We start from the raw sequence: 18,386 nt of genomic DNA on the forward strand, positions 1-18,386 counted from the left end.
TCGAACTCACAGAGATCCACCTGCCTCTGCCTCCCGAGTGCTGGGATTAAAGGCGTGCGCCACCAACGCCCGGCGCTGCTTTCTTGACACTGGCAGTTTAAAGTCTACTCTGCCTCTTTAAATGCCCTGTCTGTTTGCTACAACATGGAAATCAGAGCTCATACTCTGGTTCTCCCCTTCTTCTTACTATTTCCCAGTCCTGTTTCATATGTCTGTGTGTCTCTGTACATGCGATTTAAATTTAACCTCATATACATGAATGTAAGCTTACTCCCTATATGTAATTTGATTTCAACGGTGCTGTCTCAGACATTTCTAAGTTGTTACGCATCTTTAAATGATGATAAAAATTTAAGGTTATAGACATCTTTTTCAAGTGAACAGAAAAGCAATGTAGTGAGCAATGGCTAACGTGGCTTACAGTTCCAGGTTGTGTCGTCCATTGCTTTGGGAATGTGAAGCAGCAAGTCCTACGCAGTGGAGAGCAGAGAGAACGTGTTCACCTTTGCCTGCTTTTCTCAACTAGCTTTCTCCTCTCTTGTACTATTCAGGATTCCCTACACAGGCTGAGTCTTTGTGCTGGATAGTTTTAAGTCAATTTGACACAAACTAGAGTCATCTGAGAGAAGGAAGCCTCAATTAAGAAAATGCCTCCGCCAGGTGGTGGTGGTGGTGGTGCATGTCATTAATCCCAGCACTCAGGAGGCAGAGGCAGGTGGATCTCTGAGTTCAAGGCCATCCTGATCCTCAGAGAGTTCCAGGACAGACTCCAAAGCTATAGAGAAACCCTGTCTAGAGAAAAAGAAAGAAAGAGAGAGAGAGAAAGAACATGCCTCCATAAAATCAGATTGTAGCCAGGCATTGGCGGTAGTCCCAGCACTCAGGAGGCAGAGGCAGGCGGATCTCTGTGAGTTCGAGGCCAGCCTGGTCTACAGAGTGAGTTCCAGAATAGGCTCCAAAGCAATACAGAGAAACCCTGTCAAAAAAAACAAAACAAAACAAAACAAAAACAGGTTGTAGGCAGGCCTTTAAGGTATTTTCTTAATTAGCGATAGATGGGAAAGGGCCCTGCCCATTGTGGGCGGTGCCATCCCTGGGCTGGTGGCCCTGAGTGCTATAAGAAAGCAGGCTGAGCAGGCCAGAAAGCAGCTCCCCTCCATGGCCTCTGCATCAGCTCCTGCCTCCAGGCTCCTGCCCTGCCTGAGTTCCTGTCCTCACTGCTCTTGATGATGACCTGCTGTGTGGAGCTATGAGTGACATAAACCCTGTCCTCCCCAAGCTGCCTTTGGTCTTGGTGTTTCACCACAGCAATGATAACCCTAGCCAGGACAATCTTCCTAAATGAATTAACAATCAAGACAACCCGAGACATGCCTGCAGGCCAAAGTGACCCAGATAAAACCTCATTAAACGTCTCTTCCCCAGGCTGGTGGCTGCTGAGGGCCATGGGACTGTACAGCGGTGACACCTAGTATTTAAGATTGACCCCCGGATGCTGTTGGAGAGTTCTTATTAGGGAAACACTGCAGTGATCCCTGAGAAAGTTCCAGGAACAACTAACTGGTCATCCAGTCAGTAACCCCACAACTTTGCCAAGTGGGGGTCCCCAAGAATGTGTGATGAGTCAGCTTTGGCAAGCAGGACTCCAACAATGTCTTGTTGGGTCACTTGTTAAATACTAATTGTCACTGCTGTATAGTCTCACAGCCCTCACAGGTGGCAGTGGTGTCTGCTGCCTTTAATTACCAGCATTCATGAGGCAGAGGCAGGTGGATCTCCGTGAGTTCAAGGCCAGCCTGGTCTACAGAGCTACCTCCAGGATAGCCAGGGCTGCTGTGAGAAACCCTGTCTTGAAACCCCCCCCCCAAAAAAAGATTCTCCTCCCAGTTAAAACTATCCAGCAAGGGCTGGAGATGGGCTCCACAGTTAAGAGCGCATCCTGCTCTTCCAGACTTCAGTTCCCAGAACCCACCTCAGGTGACTCAGCCACGGACACCTGCACTCGTAGGCACACTTAGACACATACTCATAATGAAACACAAGTCTTAATTTTGTAAACAAAACTAAGCAGAATAGGCAGTGTGAGACCCAAGTTACACTTCAAGTTTTAATTATTACCCCTGAGAGATCCAAGAAACAAACAAACAAAAAAGTCTCTGATCTGCAAGCCCCTCCTTGTCCGAGGACAGACAGTTCCTGAAATGCTGGAGGCCGTTGTTTATGGGAGGTAACAAGCCACGTGTTTTCACTCCTTTAAACAAGTTCGTTTGACCCATCCGCACAGGATGTGCTTGATCACATGTGGGCCGCAGGTTCACAGGCAGGAAATGTGCCAGGATGAGTGCTTGCCCCTGATTGGACCTGGTGAGAAATGCAATGAATTATGGGTTTTTCTTCTTCACCAGCTGCAAACTTCGACTCTGGGCCATTTCCCCGGAACCACCACCTGGCCAGTATTCAATTAAAGTTTGCTTCAAATTTGGCTTTAAACTGTGCTAATGTTCTTATTCTCCGTCGGTGGGATTAACAGCAGCAAGACCGTGAGGTCCCACAGGAATGAAACAGGCCGGAGTGATTATGAGCCTGATGGGGGCATCGACTGACTGAAGATGCTCACTTTTTTTTCCCCTGAGGAAAAAGGCACATGATGGGGATGGAGAGAACCCAGGACTGAGTCTCTGTAGCAGGACCAAGATGCCACCCCCACATCCTAGCAGGGACCCTTCTTCCCTAACCCCACAGCACGCACTTCCTGAGGAGAGGGCATGGGGTGAGGATTTGGTGCAGAATGAAGGTTGGTGTGACCTGAGAAGGAACCAGAGACATCCCATCATTTGTCATTTGCGTTATTCTTGCAATCCTTTCATGAGGGGGACATGCCACATCTGAGGAGAAAAAGCCACGAGGGAGCAAAAGGAGCCAAGCATCACTCTGAACAATCTAGAAAGAAAACAAACAAACAAACAAAAAAACAAGACCCAAGTATACATTCCTACAGCCCTGGGCAGAGGTCATGCCACAGCTGGACAGAGGAGCTGGTCTTCCACTTCAGCTAAAGCTGCACAGGCAGAAATTAGCAGAAATTAGCAGAGGTGGTGAAGACGGAGCTTCTGTCTCACCTGGTCCCATGGCTGTTTAGTCCCAAACAAACACACAGAGGCTTATATCATAAACTGTTTGGGCCAGTGGCTCATGCTTCTTTTTCTTTTTTTCTTTTTTTTGGTTTTTCGAAACAGGGTTTCTCTGTAGCTTTGGAGGCTGTCCTGGAACTCACTTTGTAGACCAGGCTGGCCTCGAACTCACAGAGATCCGCCTGCCTCTGCTTCCCGAGTGCTGGGATTAAAGGCATGCGCCACCAACACCCAGCCTGGCTCATGCGTCTTATTGGCTAGGTCTCTCTTAATTATTAACCCATTTCTATTAAACTATTGATGGGGGAAGTCCTGTGTATATGTCAATAAAACACTGTTGGCCAATAGGGAACCAAGATAGGTGGGACTAGGAATCCAGGAGGACTCTGGGTAGGAGAAACTCAGGAAGTCAAGATGTAACGCCATGGGGTAGGAAGCCCGGAAACCTCTCCAGTAAGAGAAATACTTAGATTAGCAACTATGGGATAAATACTTAAGTCAGAGGTAGCGAGTAAGAAGCAAGCAAGGCCAATAGCTTCATAATTAATATAGCGTCCTGTGTGTTCATTTGTGACTGATGTGGCTCTGGAACCAGGCTGCCGGGAAGGCTTCTCTCTTTACAAACTATGTGTTGCCATGAGGCTGTGGCTTACCCGTAATGCTCCAGCATGTTACTCCTTTGGCAGCTACGTGGCATCTTCCCCGATATTCTTTCTCTCTCTCCCTCTCTCCCTCCCTCTCTCTCTCTCTCTCTCTCTCTCTCTCTCTCTCTCTCTCTCTCTCTCTCTCTCTCTCTCTCTCTCTCTGAGTGTGTGTGTGTGGGTGGGTGCATGTGTGCATGCATGCGTGCATGCGTGTGTGTGTGTGTTCCTCTTCCCAGCATTACTAATCTGGTAGCCCCACCAATACTTCCTGACTACTGATCAATCAGCATTTATTCATCAACCAATAAGAGAAACATATAATCACAGCATACACAAATACATCCCCCATCATCTCCTCTTTTCTTTCTAAATAAAAGGAAGGTTTTAACTTTAACATAGCAAAATTATATATAACAAAACAGTTTTCAAGCAAGAACTATAGTTAACAATATTTAGTCTACTAACATTTTGCAAAATTTAAAGAAATTTTATCCTATCTTTGTGAGTCTAAATTTTATATGTGCCTTATGTTTTATCATAACTAAGGAAACCATAACTATAACTATCTGTCTTCAACTCCATCAATGACCACAGAAGGATAATATATAAACTCTAGAATTGACAGAGACATCTCACTGCCTGGACAGTCACCCAAAGTTCCTCTGTAATGTTGGGACATCCATCTTCAGCCTAGAGTGTCTGGCAGACTTCTTAGCAAAGCAAGAAATTTTAAACTGTCTGCCTGTATTGGCAGTTTCTCAGTCATTTTTCTGTATCCTGCAGAATGTCTGGAAGACTCTTCCAGGAAGCAGAAATCCTGAAGTACTGTCCCATCTTGTTTTGGCAAGTTCAGCAATCACTTTCTTGTGGGTCCTGCATGTCCGATTTTTACAGCAGCAGTCAAACAGTAAAGGCAAGAGCAGTTTCTTGCCCAAATGGCTAATCTTGCCATGTTAGAAGCAAACTTCATAACGAGTTTCTTCAATGCCTGTCTTCCTCTCTGACATAATTGGTATTGCCAGGAGGAGTTGTGTCTAATTGTCATGAAAGACCCTAATAAACCATTTTAAATGCCATTTTCTGTAGGTCTTTGAAAGGTTTTGAAGAATACCTATCCATTTGAAATATATATCTGTATATCTAGAAAATCTAACATAACTATAAGTTTTGACTATTACAGGTGACTATCTATAGTCTGCATTTAATTATACATTACATTTTTTAAAAGCTGTATAAGTACAATACCTAAACAAAAGTAGAAATATTCATATAACAAAACTGACCTTAAATTTGTATCAATAAACCAAAATCCATACCAAAGCAAGGTATTCGTTTCTATATCACATTCCCTTTTTTTCTTTAGAAAGAGATTGACTGTGACCATAACCATTTATAACCAGCCCTGTTTAAGTGAAAACAAACATTTATAAACAATATTTGGGAATGTATTTGGGAATGTGGGCGTAGCTCTTTCCAAACTGCTTCCTGCTGTTTGTGGGTGCTGTCAATCCCAAAGGGATCCTGAGAAACCCAGAATCGTGTCCAACTCCTGGCTGTAGCGGTCTGCAAGGCTGCATCGTTCCAGTTGCTTTGGATGTTGGACCACCTGGCCACTGCTTCAGGGGGTCTTGCTTGATCAAACCATATTAGTCTGGAAGGAATCCACAGCTTTTCATCTTCTGTGGAAACAAAAGCAAAAGTAACATGTCCTTAGACTTAAATTTTGAAGTCAAGACATTTTCAAAATATATAGGTTGAATTAATCCAGTAGCATTTATAATCAAATGTCTTTTAGCAGCCGCTGCTCCTTCCTCAGCAATCAAACAATTCAAAGTTAACACAATAACATGCAGCATCCAGACTCTGTTTATATTCCACCCTTACATGGCTTTTTTGTTACTCTATTTCTTTTACTTTTATTTTTTGGTTTTTAGAGACAGGGTTCTCTGTTGTGTTTTGGGCTGTCCTTGAAGTCACTCTGTAGACCAGGCTGGCCTTGAAATCACAGAGATCCGCCTGTCTCTGCCTCAGGAGTGCTGGGATTAAAGGTGTGTGCCACCACACCCAGCTACTCTATTCCTTTTTTAAGGACTTTATCCTTTTTCTTTTCTCTCCCAAGCCTACATATATTTTTAAACACACTGTAAACCCTTTAGAGGTCTTTCTCTATCTAAATCTGTCTTTACTGTATTTCCCCATCTTTTTCTGAGTCTTTAATCTGCTAAACAGGATGGCTAAGATTAAAGCAGAGGTTTTTGGCTGCTGGCTTTCCAACATGGCGTGTGGGGGGGAGGGGTGACGTAGAGCATGTTTACCTGTTTACCGCCAGCTCTGGGAGCTGTGCTCATCAACTCAACTCTTTTTTTTCCTTTTTCTTTTTTCTTTCTTTCTTTTTTTTTTTTTTCGAGACAGGGTTTCTCTGTGGCTTTAGAGTCTGGCCTGGAACTTGCTCTGTAGACCAGGCTGGCCTCGAACTCATAGAGATCCGCCTGCCTCTGCCTCCCGAGTGCTGGGATCAAAGACGCGCACCACCAATGCCTGGCCAACTCAACTCTTGTTTATGCTGCCATCAATCAGCTTGTAGCACACTGCCCATAAACCTTTTCTGTCTGTATGAGTAAAAGCTAAATCTGCCATGCAGCATGCTCTGTGGCTTGGAGACTCGGCCTCTGCGTACCGCGGTTGGGAATCCACCATGCTGTGTTCAAGCCCAAATGCCACAGCGTCTCTGCACCATGGCCTGCACGACACCGCAAGGCTAGGTGACCCAATGAAGCTCCGTTTGTGTGTTCAGAACACTTTTTAAAGCTTTTATCAGGTTTTACGTGGAGATTCTTGCCAGTATGTGGTGATATCTTGCTTGTACAATTAAAGCCAATCTGAAGGTAAGAGAATGGAGCTTGCCACTAGCTGACCATAGAGGTCTAGAGGTCTGTACAGACAGACAGGAAATGAGCTAGCTGGGCAGAGAGAGTATATAAGCAGGGAGAAACAGAAATCTCTCTTGTCTGCTGAGACACTAAGTGGGTAAGTGGATAAGGTGTGACGGTGGCATGCTCCATTCTTGTAAGGTGTCACACGCGCGTGCGCACACACGCGCACACACAGGCGCGCGCACACACACACACACCACACACACCACACACACACACACACATACACGCACACACACATGCCTGTATTTTGTATTTGTATTGAATCTGTATTTTGAGTTGTTTTACATTGTTTTGTTTTGTTTTTGTGGGGGTCTTTGTGTGTGTGTGGTTTGGTGGGGGGTTTTTTGAGACTATAATTTAATTATATTTCTCCCTTTCCCATTCCTCCCTCCAAACTCCTATGTACCCCTCCCTTCTCTCCTTCAAATTCATGGCCTCTTGTTCAATAAATTGTTGCTGCACGCACACATGCGCTCACACACATATATAGTCCCGATTATAGCCTGTTGAGTCCATACACTGTTACTTGTATGAATGTTTCCAGGGCTGGCCACTGGGCACTGGATATCCCATCGACACTGGAAAGTCTACCTCCCCTGCTCCCAGCTTTCCTCAGATGGTTTTAATTCTTTGTGTAGGGTTGAGGCCTTGTGGGATCCCCGCCATCCAGTTTGGCATATTTGTTGGCACCCTTCTTGTCCAACTCATGTTTGGGCAGTCATATTGGTGAGACTGTGGGTGTGGCCTCTGGTGTTCAAGGAGGCACAGTCTCTCAGCAGAGTCCCTTGTCCTATGGCTCCTACCATCCTTCCAGCCTTCTTCCCCAGGGTCCCCTGAGCCTGAGGTTTGCACATGGTTTTATAGACGCATTCATTGGCACTGGGCTCTATAGCTGTATTTTGGTTGGTTGGTTATGGTTTCCCATAGCCATCCTCATCTGTAGGACCTGTGTTTTGTACGACCTTTGTATCTCCTGTCTCATTTTCTTAAGCAGGCCATTGCTGTATTTCACAGTGGCTGCAGTCTGTAATGGATCAGAGATCTGAAAAGCTAGTCTTTTGGTTTAGACAGCTGGAGACTCGCTGGCACCATGAGTAGCCATCCCCTCCCCAGCTCTGGAACAAAAAGAGCCATAGTTGCCCTAAGGGCTGCAGAGATGCTCCCTAGACAGCCAGGAACCAGGACCCACCGCAGGTAAGGGACATGTCATGCTGCTGCTGCTGCTGCAGTCCCTGCTGCCCACCAACAAGGCGTCAACACACACACACACACGCGCGCGCACACACACACACGCACACACATGTACACGTGTGTGTGTGTGTGGACGTCTGAATGCACGTAAGTACAAACGTGTGTGGAGACACGAAGCTGACATTGGGAGTCTTCCTCTATCCTTCTTGCTCAATGGATCCCCCATCTCCACCTTCAAAATGCTGGAATTTCAGGCCAGCCATTGTACCTACCCAGCACTTAGACTGGCTCTGAGGATTGAAACTTTGGTCCCCCTTGGTTGTTCAGCAAGTGCTTTAATGACATTCCCAAAGCCACATCTGCCCTATTCCGTTTGTTAGTTGACGTCAGATCACACACACACACACACACACACACACACACACACACACACACACACTGTGACTCCATCCCTGTTGGTCCTCTGGTCCCTGAACAGGAGGGAGTGAGAAGTGTGGCCCAAACTGGTTAACATGGCTGGCTTCAACTCACTTAGAACAGAGAATGCATAATTCCATTTATATAAAGAACAGAAACACAAGGCTTTGGTGAGAAGTTAGGATAACGTCTCTGGCCCTGGGGGTCCAGCATCTCCCAAGGGCTGGTCACAGCCCGAGCATTACAGGTGCATTAAGCATAGGTTCTGCTGGGGAAATTCACACAGCTCTCTAGAGTTGCACACTTAACAGTCTGTACAGTTTTCACCCACATATTACTTTGATAGACTATTTTTTTTTCAGAAAGCCAGCAATGCTAACCAGCACAACGACAATTAAAAACAGTTGACCGATCCTGAGTGACTGTCCCACTGGTGTTCAGAGCGCTCTGCCATAGGACCACGCGGAAAAAAACAGTTTTCTCTGTACAAGCAACCAAGGTTTGTTTTTTGGGTCACTGTTTTCCCAGGTGGTGTGTGACGGTGGTGGGGGTGACTCATTTTCTTTGCTCCACCCCTTGCCCTCATCCCAAGCGTGTAGGGCTGGATGGGGGCCAATGGCTGGGAGATCTGGGCTGTTGCCTAGGTGATGCTCAAATATTGGCTTCAAGTTATGATGGCAAAATAAATAAGCAGGAGCTTAGGGATTGCCAGCTAGTCTTGCCCAAGTTCCAGATCCCCTGTCAAGGTCTGAGGACCAACTTGGCTCAGCTGTAGTGACGTCTGTAACCCTCTCCTGGGTGGATGGGGGGCCGGTTAGGGTTTCAAGATGCCTGGATGTTCAGGATTCCATGTTGGATGCTACATGTCCTGTCATCATGGACTCCACCAAAATCCTAGCTCAAGGTCATTGAGAAAGACCCCAAATCCATCTATGACCTGGGGAAATTGCTGGACCTGGGGATGTGACTCAGAGGCATAGGCCTTGCCTGGCACCTGTGAGGTTCTGGGTTCAGGCCCCACTACTACATGCTGACACCTCTCTCCCCAGAGCAAAGGCCAAGAGATGGCTCAGAGTTAGGAGCACTGGCTGCTCTTGCAGAGGACCAGAGTTTGGGTGCCGGGACCCAGGAGGTCAGGAGACTCACAGCCACCTGTAACTCCAGTTCCGAGGGATCCAAACGCTCTCTTCTGGCCTCTATGGGCACTGGCACGCATGTGTATACACACACACACACACACACTTTAAAATTAATCTTTAATTTTGAAAAAGAAAGAAAGCTAGATGATGGTGGTGCACGCCTTTAAACACTGCACTCAGGAGGCAGAGGCAGACTGGTCTTTGAGTTCAAGGCCAGCCTGGTCTACAGAGCGAGTTCTAAGACAGCCAGGGCTACAGAGAGAAACCCTGTCTTGAAAAATTTTTAAAAAAGAAAAAGAAAAGAAAGAAAACAGAAGGTTTTTAAAGATTGAAACCTGGAGGCTAACTCTGCCCTGCCTGACCCAGGGCTTACAGAAGATTTGGTCCCAGACCAGGCTCCTATTCCAGGATACCCTTTCTGTGCGTGCGTGCGTGCGTGCGTGCATGCGTGCGTGCGTGTGTGTGTGTGTGTGTGTGTGTGTGTGTGCGTGCGCGCGTGTGTATGTGAAGCCCTTAGAGCCTCCGTGCCTCAGTTTCCCCATCTGTAAGCCATCATTTGTATAGGCAGGAGAGATGAGTCCTCCAGAGCTTCCTGCAGAGGGCTTGCTCTCGGCAGCTGCGCCAGCTCATATTCCAGGGTTTATGATCCCACTGCCCTTGGGGAAGTGGAAACCATTCACCTCGCCCCAAAAGCATCTTAAGTCTTGGCGCGGAGGTCTGCTTGTCCTGCTTGTTGGCCTATGTGTGCAGGGGAGGGGTGAACTCAGAAAGCTGTGCAGGGGTGGGGTGGGGACAGCTCCCTCTGGGCAGTACTCAAGCACTGGGCAGTGCTGGGAGGGGATGCTGAGTGTTTGACAACCAGCATGAGGTCACTGCTGTCCTCCCTTGGGGTGTGATGTGTCAGCAAACGGCCATTGGCCTGCACGCCATGACTCAGGGTGGTAAGCATTCCTCTCGAAGGCCTCGGCCCCAGCCCTGCTGCTGCCCTCCCCAGCTGCAATCTCCATCCCCTCCCTCTGGCTCTATCCTTCCAATGCTCCAGCCAGGAATGCTAAGCAAAACACCATGTCAGCAGAAACAACCGCCCCTGGAGTCCCAGGGTGTTCCTTGTGATACCCAAGTCCCCCGCAGGGTCACAGGCTGTCCCATGAAAGGTCTCGTGGCTGCCTTGATGTTGCCCATGGTATGCTGAGGGACAGCAGCACAGGAATTTAGTGAGCATCTGCTGTGTGCTCTAGGGCAAATGTTTGAGTGACAGCTGCCCATAGGGAGGGTAGCTCCCTCTCTGGGATGCTGCCACCAGCACAAATCACCAGAAACTGGTGTCTGAAAAAAACAGAAATGTATTTCTTCTAGTGCAAGCCAGAAGGCCAAAGTCAAGGTACAGCAGGTCTGTTTCCCTGAGACACTCTGGGGAGAAGCCACTCTGGCCTCTCCAGCCTCTAGTAGCCCAGTTTCCTCAGTCCATGACCCTGTTCTCCCTGCCTCGGGCTTAGCTGGCCTCGTCTCCTCTCTTCATCCTGCCGGGTCCAGTCGTCTTCATATGAAGACACCAGTGAAGGGACATAGGGCCCACCCAAATCCAAGATGGTTGCATCTGGAGATCTCCAGTTACATCTGCAAAGGCCCTGTTTCAGAAACAGGTCACAGACATTTGTGCCAGTCCTCAAAGTCAACATGGATTAATTAGTAAGAAATTCACAAGCCAAGTCAGGTCTGTCATCTGCAGTTTGCCAGGTAATCCCAGCTTCCCTTGGTAGCTGGCTGCCAATCCCGGGCTGCTTGGTTCCAGCCTTAAGTTGCTAACTCTCAGACCGCATATCACAAAACAACACATACGGAAAGTCTAAAAAAGGGTTAACAGGGGCAGCACGGGTCAGAGACATTGAGGGCAAAGCCAAGGTCTGCAGGGGACCTGAAGGCTTGGAGCTGTCACAGGGTCCCTTTGAAGTGACTGAGTACTACAAGCAGGAGGAACTGTGTTTGAGCTAGGGAGGGGCACAGGCAAGAGCCCTTTGCTGTGGTAACTTTCATGGACAAGGCCCAAGACGAGAGGCCAGGGACTAGTCAACATGCCTGCACGTTTGTCTGGGTGTGCTCCTCTTAGAGTTTCAGGTGAGGGCCTCCATCTAGCTTGAGTGAAAAGCTCCCGTGTCTTGGGGGTTTCTGGTATGTCTGGATGCACTCTCAGATATCCCTATCCATTGGCATAAATAACTACCAATTCATGCCTCCTGGTGCTAGAAGCTGGGTTTACTGCTATTAAAATGTGGAGTCATTTTTTTTTAATTTATACTCAGTTTATACTCAAAATGTTGTAGCTTAGGCCAAGGCTGTTGCTTTATAAGATGGATTTACCCAAGGCTAGACCCAGCCTACTGATACTTCATGTGCTAGAGAAGAGCCTGAGGCATGCCCAGCTCGTTCCCCTGTCATAGTCTGAGCTCCCGAGAGACCTTGGACTGGGGGGGGGACAACTACAGTTAGGAATCTCAGGACCATTTTACATCTAAGTATTCTAGGGGTCCGTGAAGGGAAGTGGCCCGTCCAGAGTCCCTCGGTGAAGTGGTAGGGTCAGGATTTGAAGTCAGGCCTCCCAGGATCCCTGTACTGTCTCTTTCAGAATCAACCCCTGAGAGAATTTCTACCCTGTAACCACCAGGTGGGGCTGGAAGTCAGAGGGGTCCCCGCATTCAGGAGCTGGGTGTGGTCCCAGACCCTAGTCTTTCTCTCACTTAGTGTGGAGACAAATCCTCAGAGAGCCTGTAAAACCACAGGGAGATTCTGAGCCAGCCTGCCCATGACTTTGCATGGTGGAGTTGGCCCAGGCGACTTAGTGCCGGTGGCCCAGGAATCCCATAAACCTCTACCAAGGCTAGATGTGAAGCCACAGACCGCCCCTCCTCCAGGTTGAAGCAGGAACCGAGTGCACAGCTCAGGCAAAGGGAATGATCTCCATGTTCTCACCAGATGAGGCAGCATGATCCCAGAAGTCCTGCCACTGGTGGCTGCGGGGGGCGGGGGGCGGGGGGCGGGGGGCGGGGGTGTTCATCTAAGAAAGAGAAACACCCATTCCTGGAGGTGCCAGTGTGCTCCTTCAGGGAGCCACAGACGGCTCTGGGCTCTGCCCAGACTCCAGTGTGCAGAACATGGACAGCTTCAGAGAATGAGATAAACCTCCTGTTCCCCTCAAAACTCCAGTGCGGCCAGACCTTCTCATGGTGGCCTCAGCAAGCGCCCCTAGTGCCAAGTGAGGACAGAAACCAGAACTTCCAGTGTCCTCAGCCAGCTGGAGCAGTGAGAACCGTGAGTAGAGACAGCCCCTCCCGGCCCCAAAGCCAGAAAGAAAACAGGTGCCACTGCTTGCAAGTGGCCCCAGGGAAGCCCCGAGTGCCACCTCAACTCTGAACAAGATGTCCTTGGCACCACGCTGGGGTTCGCTCACCAGGTCTCATGAAAGTACAGGTCTCTGCCTGTGAACAAAAAAAAAAAAAAAAAAAAAACACCCAGGCATTTCCGTGTCCCTGCAGTGGGCATCGGCCTTGCCAGGGCCACACCCAGCGTTACTGTGTATGGCCCCTGCTGGCTAAAACCCAGTGTGAGTCCCAAGCAGCAATAAGGGAAAGAAAAAGAAAAACCACAAATGGTCCCAAGATGCCTGGGATGAGGAAGGAAAAATGATCTCTTGTGTATTGAGATGAGATTTGGTATAAAATCCACCATTTTAAAGTAGGTCGTTTGGTGCTGACTCTAGTCATGAGGCCCTGGGTTTGACGCTGAGGAACACCAAAGTCAAAGAAAAACAGAAAGCGCACAGGGTGAACAGTTCAGTTGCATCTGACATGATCTGCAGCGTCCTGCAAGCCATCACCCCATCTAGTCCCAAAAGATTATCATCACCCCTAAAGGAAACCCATCTTAATTGAGCAGCTACCCCCACACACACACATCACGACAGTCAGCCTCTCTGGAGTCTCTGCTCTGTCTGATTCAGGCAGACTCACTGGACAGCCCTCCTTCCACCGGCTAGCACCCCCACTGCCACACCCCCACTTCACCTTAGAGAACAATCCTCCAGCCCTTTCCTTCCACACAGATGCCTCGCCCTTGCGCTGAGAGCAGCTCGCACCTCAAGTCTTGTCAAAAGTCACCCTGTTCATTGGAGACAGCCTCAGGGCCATTGCCCAAACAGCCCATGAAGCGGCACTATCTGGATCCCTTATCAGCAAGCTTCCGGGAGTGCCGGGACTAGAACTCAGGGCCTCACATGTACTAGGCAAGCGCCATGCCTCTGAGTGTGTGTGTGTGTGTGTGTGCATGAGAACACTTGGGAATGCACAGGTGTGCACATGCTGTGGTGTGCACGTGGAGGTTGGGGAACAACTTACAGGAGTCAATTTCTCCTCCTTCTGCCGTGTGGATTCTAGAGAGCTGACTCGGGTTGTTAGGCTTGGCAGCAGCCACCTTTATCCACCAGCACAGGGAGCAATCACTGTTACTCACGTGGGTAACTGGATCCAGCTCTGCCTGAAGAGGAACCAATCTTCGGCGGTTTGCCTTGAGAAACGTATAGCATCCTCTGTGTGTGAGCTGCATGGGGCGTGTCAGCTAGATGGAGCACGCACCTGCTGTTGCAAGAGGCCGAGGTGGCGGTAGTTGCCTGCCTTAGTATTACACAAAGCAGCAAGGCCCTTTAACAAAGATGGTGGAGGGGCAGCTTCTAGCACGGAGAGCCAAAGAGATCTTCTGGGCTGCCTGGTGGCCATTGTGACCACAAGGTGGTCGTTATACATTTGACAGTATCAACAAAGAAAGTTCCCGGCCTTTCTCCACAGCAGACGAACACCCTTCTCAGGGTTCCTATCACTTCCAGGCCCTGTGGTTTTTTGTTGTGTGTGTGTGTGTGTTGTGTGTGTGTGTGTGTGTGTGTGTGTGTGTTTGTACAGTGCGTTGCATGCTGTCCTGCAAGCCTGAGCAAGGCCAGACTGCCCTGGAACACCTCGAGGTGTTAGATGGGGCAAGAAAAAGTGGATGTGGTCCCTGCTGTCCTCAGGGTTGTAGCGCTGAAGCCTAACCAGAAAGTTTGCTCATCTGGGCACGTGGCTTATGACGTCCGCCGGCAGTGAAAAACAGGATTCCATTTACCAGAAGAAGCAACCCAGGAGGCTACAGAAACAGCAGGAAAAGAAAATCAGCAAACTCCCGGAGGTCTCAGGACCAGTGGATTCCTGGCGGAGCCAGTGAAGACTGTTTGCGTCTCAAAACAGATCAATGGCCTTGAACATGCTAAGCAAATGCTCTGCCACTGAATTAAATCGCAGCCCTACCTGGCTTCCCTATCTCCCCCTGCAACTTTCAGGCCGTGTAGCCCGTGCATCTCATTAACACACCAGCTGCCCAATTCTGCATGTACTCTCTCTCTCTCTCTCTCTCTCTCTCTCTCTCTCTCTCTCTCTCTCTCTCTCTCTCATCTCCTCTTCCCAGAATGCTCTTCCCATTTCCCCACTGCCCCCAAGAGTTTTTCAAGCTCCCTCCATCCATTCAGGCCTTACCCTTCCTATGAGCCTCCTGAACCAGAGCCCCACCTCTCCTCCATCAGGAAGCCATGGCTGTGATCTCCTCACACCCTTAGCTGTGGTTCAGACTCGGCCTCCACCTGCCTGCTGCTTGTAATTATCTGTCTGCATCCATAGTCCAACCCTACCCCCAAACTGGGATCCTTCAGGGCAAAATCTGTGTCTGATGCTTAGAACCTCAGTATGTGTTCGTTGGTTGAAGGAATGAATGAATCAATGAATGAATCAATCAATCAATGAAATGCCTAGAACTCTACTTTGAAAGAAGGCTTGTGGCTGGGACTACACTTCAGTGGTAGAGTGTTTTCCTAACTCTCCACCCAGAATTCCAACCCTCGACTCCTTCCCAGGGCTCCAACAAAAGAACTGACCTCCCTTTTCCAAGCCGCACTTCAAGACCACTGGCAAAGTGGTTTCGGTCCTGATTTGGAAGCCGGTGTCCTCCAGGAGCTGCCCTCCTCCACCTCCTGGCTTTTGAAGCCCTTGCTCCTCACACTGCCCTGTTCTCCCAGGGTCCTTGTTCTAAGACCCTGCAGACTCCCAGCCACACCCACAGCAGGAAGGAAACTGTGGAAAGTCCAGCTTTGAAAGACCACCGGGAATCACAGGGGAGGGCACTGCTCTGGGATTCCCTTTTCCGGAAACCTCCTGTTGACTGGCCAGGGGAGGAGTTTCATTCACTGATCCAGTATTCATCCAGAGCCCACTAGGATCGGGGTGCTCAGCTCAGTAGCATGCGGACACAGGCCTTTACAGCAGAGCCATCCTGTACCCGAGAACAAGACAACCAAGACGCTAGGGAGCCCATGAAAAGGACGCCCTGGACACGGGGAGAGCAGGGAGCCAGGGCCTTTCACACAATCGTGCTCCTTTATGCTTCTTCCAAGACTTTACGAGGTGGGGTGGCCACTGTCACATCTTACAAAAGCGCAGGAAGCTGGGGTGCAGAGACGTCACCAGTGGCAAAGTTGTAGAGCAAACTTACATGAGCTCCAAATCCTCTTTCTTAGCCACCATCAAGGTTGCCTCTGGGGGCAGGGGGGGGCGATGGTTCTAGCTGCTCAAAAGTCATTCTTGGCTTGTCAGGCCACCGGAGAATGGCAGAGTGTCCTCTGGCACCATGCACGTGACACGGGTATCCTGGTTCCAGAGAGCACTCAGCGAGATCTCACAGGACTCATGCAGAAAGCCTTCAGGTCAGCCTGGCCAGCATGGGATCCCAGGGGTGTCATGGACTCCCAAGCAGGACAGCTCCCCCTCTGTTTACAGGTCTTTAGAAGCAGCTTCCAGAACCACATGCATCCCTTGGGAACAGTGTGGTGGCTTCCCCCATCCAGCAAACAAGACCTGACACCTGTCCTTGTGGGCACAGCTTGTTCCTGAAGAGAAAAACAAAACAGTGACTCAGACTCTAGGTGAAGGGTACACTCGTTCTACCAGAGACGGGGAACGCATAGAACGGACACCTGATGGCCCTGTCATAAACAGCAGGCCAGAGAGGGCATTCCAGATGGGGTGTGGGACCTTCGGAGGTCACGGGCTCACTCCTGACTGCTGACTGTCATGAGAGGAGGGACAGGTGAAATTCTAGAAGGAGTGGTCACACTCCAAAAGGTCTCTTCCCTTACACACAGGAGACTTCAGGAAAGCAGGTCCCTCGGAGCCCCAGCTTCTGTCTTATTCACCAGAGGGTCCCCAGTGTCCCAAATTTTATGTCACTGGGGGCTGGGAGGCTTGGCCAAGTCAGTAAAGTGCTTGTCGTATAAGCACAAGGAGCTCGTTTGGGCCCCTAACCCCCACATAGAAAGGTCTGTAATGCCAGGGAGGTAGACGCAGGAAGATCTCTGAAGCTCTGGCTGGCCAGACTGGCTCAGTTAGCTAGCTCTGCATTGGAAGACCTACCTTACCTCAAACAGCAGCAGAGAGAGACCAAGGAAGACACCTGTGTTGACCTCTGACACCTGCACACTTGCACACATCAGACATGCACAAGTACACACACACACACACACACAAGATGAGCTACTTAGAAGTTTCCCTTTGTCAGGCCACACAGCCTCTGTTAAGAGAAATGGGTAAAGCAGTGCTCGGCGGGCTGGCTCCCTTCTCAGCTGTCTGGTCCGGGCTCCCAGGTCACTGGATAGCAGAGCTAGCTAACAGCTGATCTGCCCCTCAGGCAGTCCTCCCCGGAAATGCCCTCCCAGACATGCCCAAAGCTGTGCCTCATCCATTTTCCAGATGACTTTAAGTCAAGTCATCTTGTCGCCAAAAATTGTTGCAGATTTGAATTTGGATTTTATATCATACTCATGAATTATTAGCCTCAAAAGAACTTTCCCCAACCACTAGAAAAGACACAGAACTCACCTTCAGCTTACAGGGCTCTCCAAAGCCAGAAATGGGGCGACTGGCCCCTGGCAGTGGCCACAGCCGAAAGGCTCAAATCCAGGCACAAGTCTCCATTTATCTCTGCCAATCAAATCAGGCATTCCTCCAAACCACGGGCCCCACTTAGCATCCTCTCCGCTCAATTTGTGTCTCTCTGATGAGTTCTTCCAGAACATTCTTCCTCCTCCCTTTTCAACACTGGCTTGTGTTTTTGTTTGTTTAAGATCCAAATCAAGTGTCCCCAGTTCTGGAACCTTCTGAGGATCCCCATGGAGTCTGGATGCTCTCCTCACTTCTGCCCAAGTCTCCATAAACAGAATGCTGTCGTGCTTGCTGGTCCGTCTGACGATGCTCTATTCCCTTGGCCCTCCCAGAGGGTCCTTGTCCCCCTGCAGACACACATCAGTGCTTGCAGCCTGGGAGAGACAGACTACAAGCACTTGTCACACTGATCCCTCCGGACCCCTCCCCTTCCGTGTTTCCCAGACTGTAGGATTGGCCACCCAAGATCTCAAGTCTGAGAGTATTCCCCCAGCTTCTCCTCCTCTGTGAGCCACCCCTCATCGCCCCAGCTTGAACACAACCAGACCATCACGACTGCTCTGAAAGTCAGCCTCCTAGTAACAGCAGATAGACCAAGGATACGAGACACAAAGCTGCCTGATAACTGCGTGCAGCTTGACCTCACGAGCCCGGGATTCTAGAAGTAAAAGAGCTGGGCCCAGTGGGGTGCAGGGCCGTGCTGGCTCAGTTGTATGAGTTGTATGTCATCTTGACACCAGCTAGAGTCATCTGAGAGGAGGGAGCCTGTTTTTTTTTTTTTTTTTTTGGTTTTACGAGACAGGGTTTCTCTGTTTTGGAGGCTGTCGGTCCAGCCTGGCCTCGAACTCACAGTGATCCGCCTGCCTCTGCCTCCTGAGTGCTGGGATTAAAGGCGTGCGCCACCACCGCCCTGCTGAGGGAG

General features: G+C 49.4%; 1 long non-coding RNA gene across 1 annotated transcript; it reads right to left on the reverse strand.

The window, feature by feature from the left end:
* Positions 1–5,048: 5,048 nt before the first annotated feature.
* Positions 5,049–17,835, reverse strand: LOC121135806. The gene is made up of 4 exons (XR_005872926.1): positions 17,402–17,835; positions 15,406–16,413; positions 13,962–14,624; positions 5,049–5,454 (listed from the first exon to the last, which is right to left on the reverse strand). It is a non-coding gene; the product is annotated as an uncharacterized LOC121135806 (long non-coding RNA).
* Between the last annotated feature and the right edge of the window lie 551 nt (positions 17,836–18,386).

The sequence above is a fragment of the Mesocricetus auratus genome, unplaced genomic scaffold (assembly GCF_017639785.1).
Source record: "Mesocricetus auratus isolate SY011 unplaced genomic scaffold, BCM_Maur_2.0 Super-Scaffold_100042, whole genome shotgun sequence".
NCBI classification, from domain to species: Eukaryota; Metazoa; Chordata; class Mammalia; order Rodentia; family Cricetidae; genus Mesocricetus; species Mesocricetus auratus.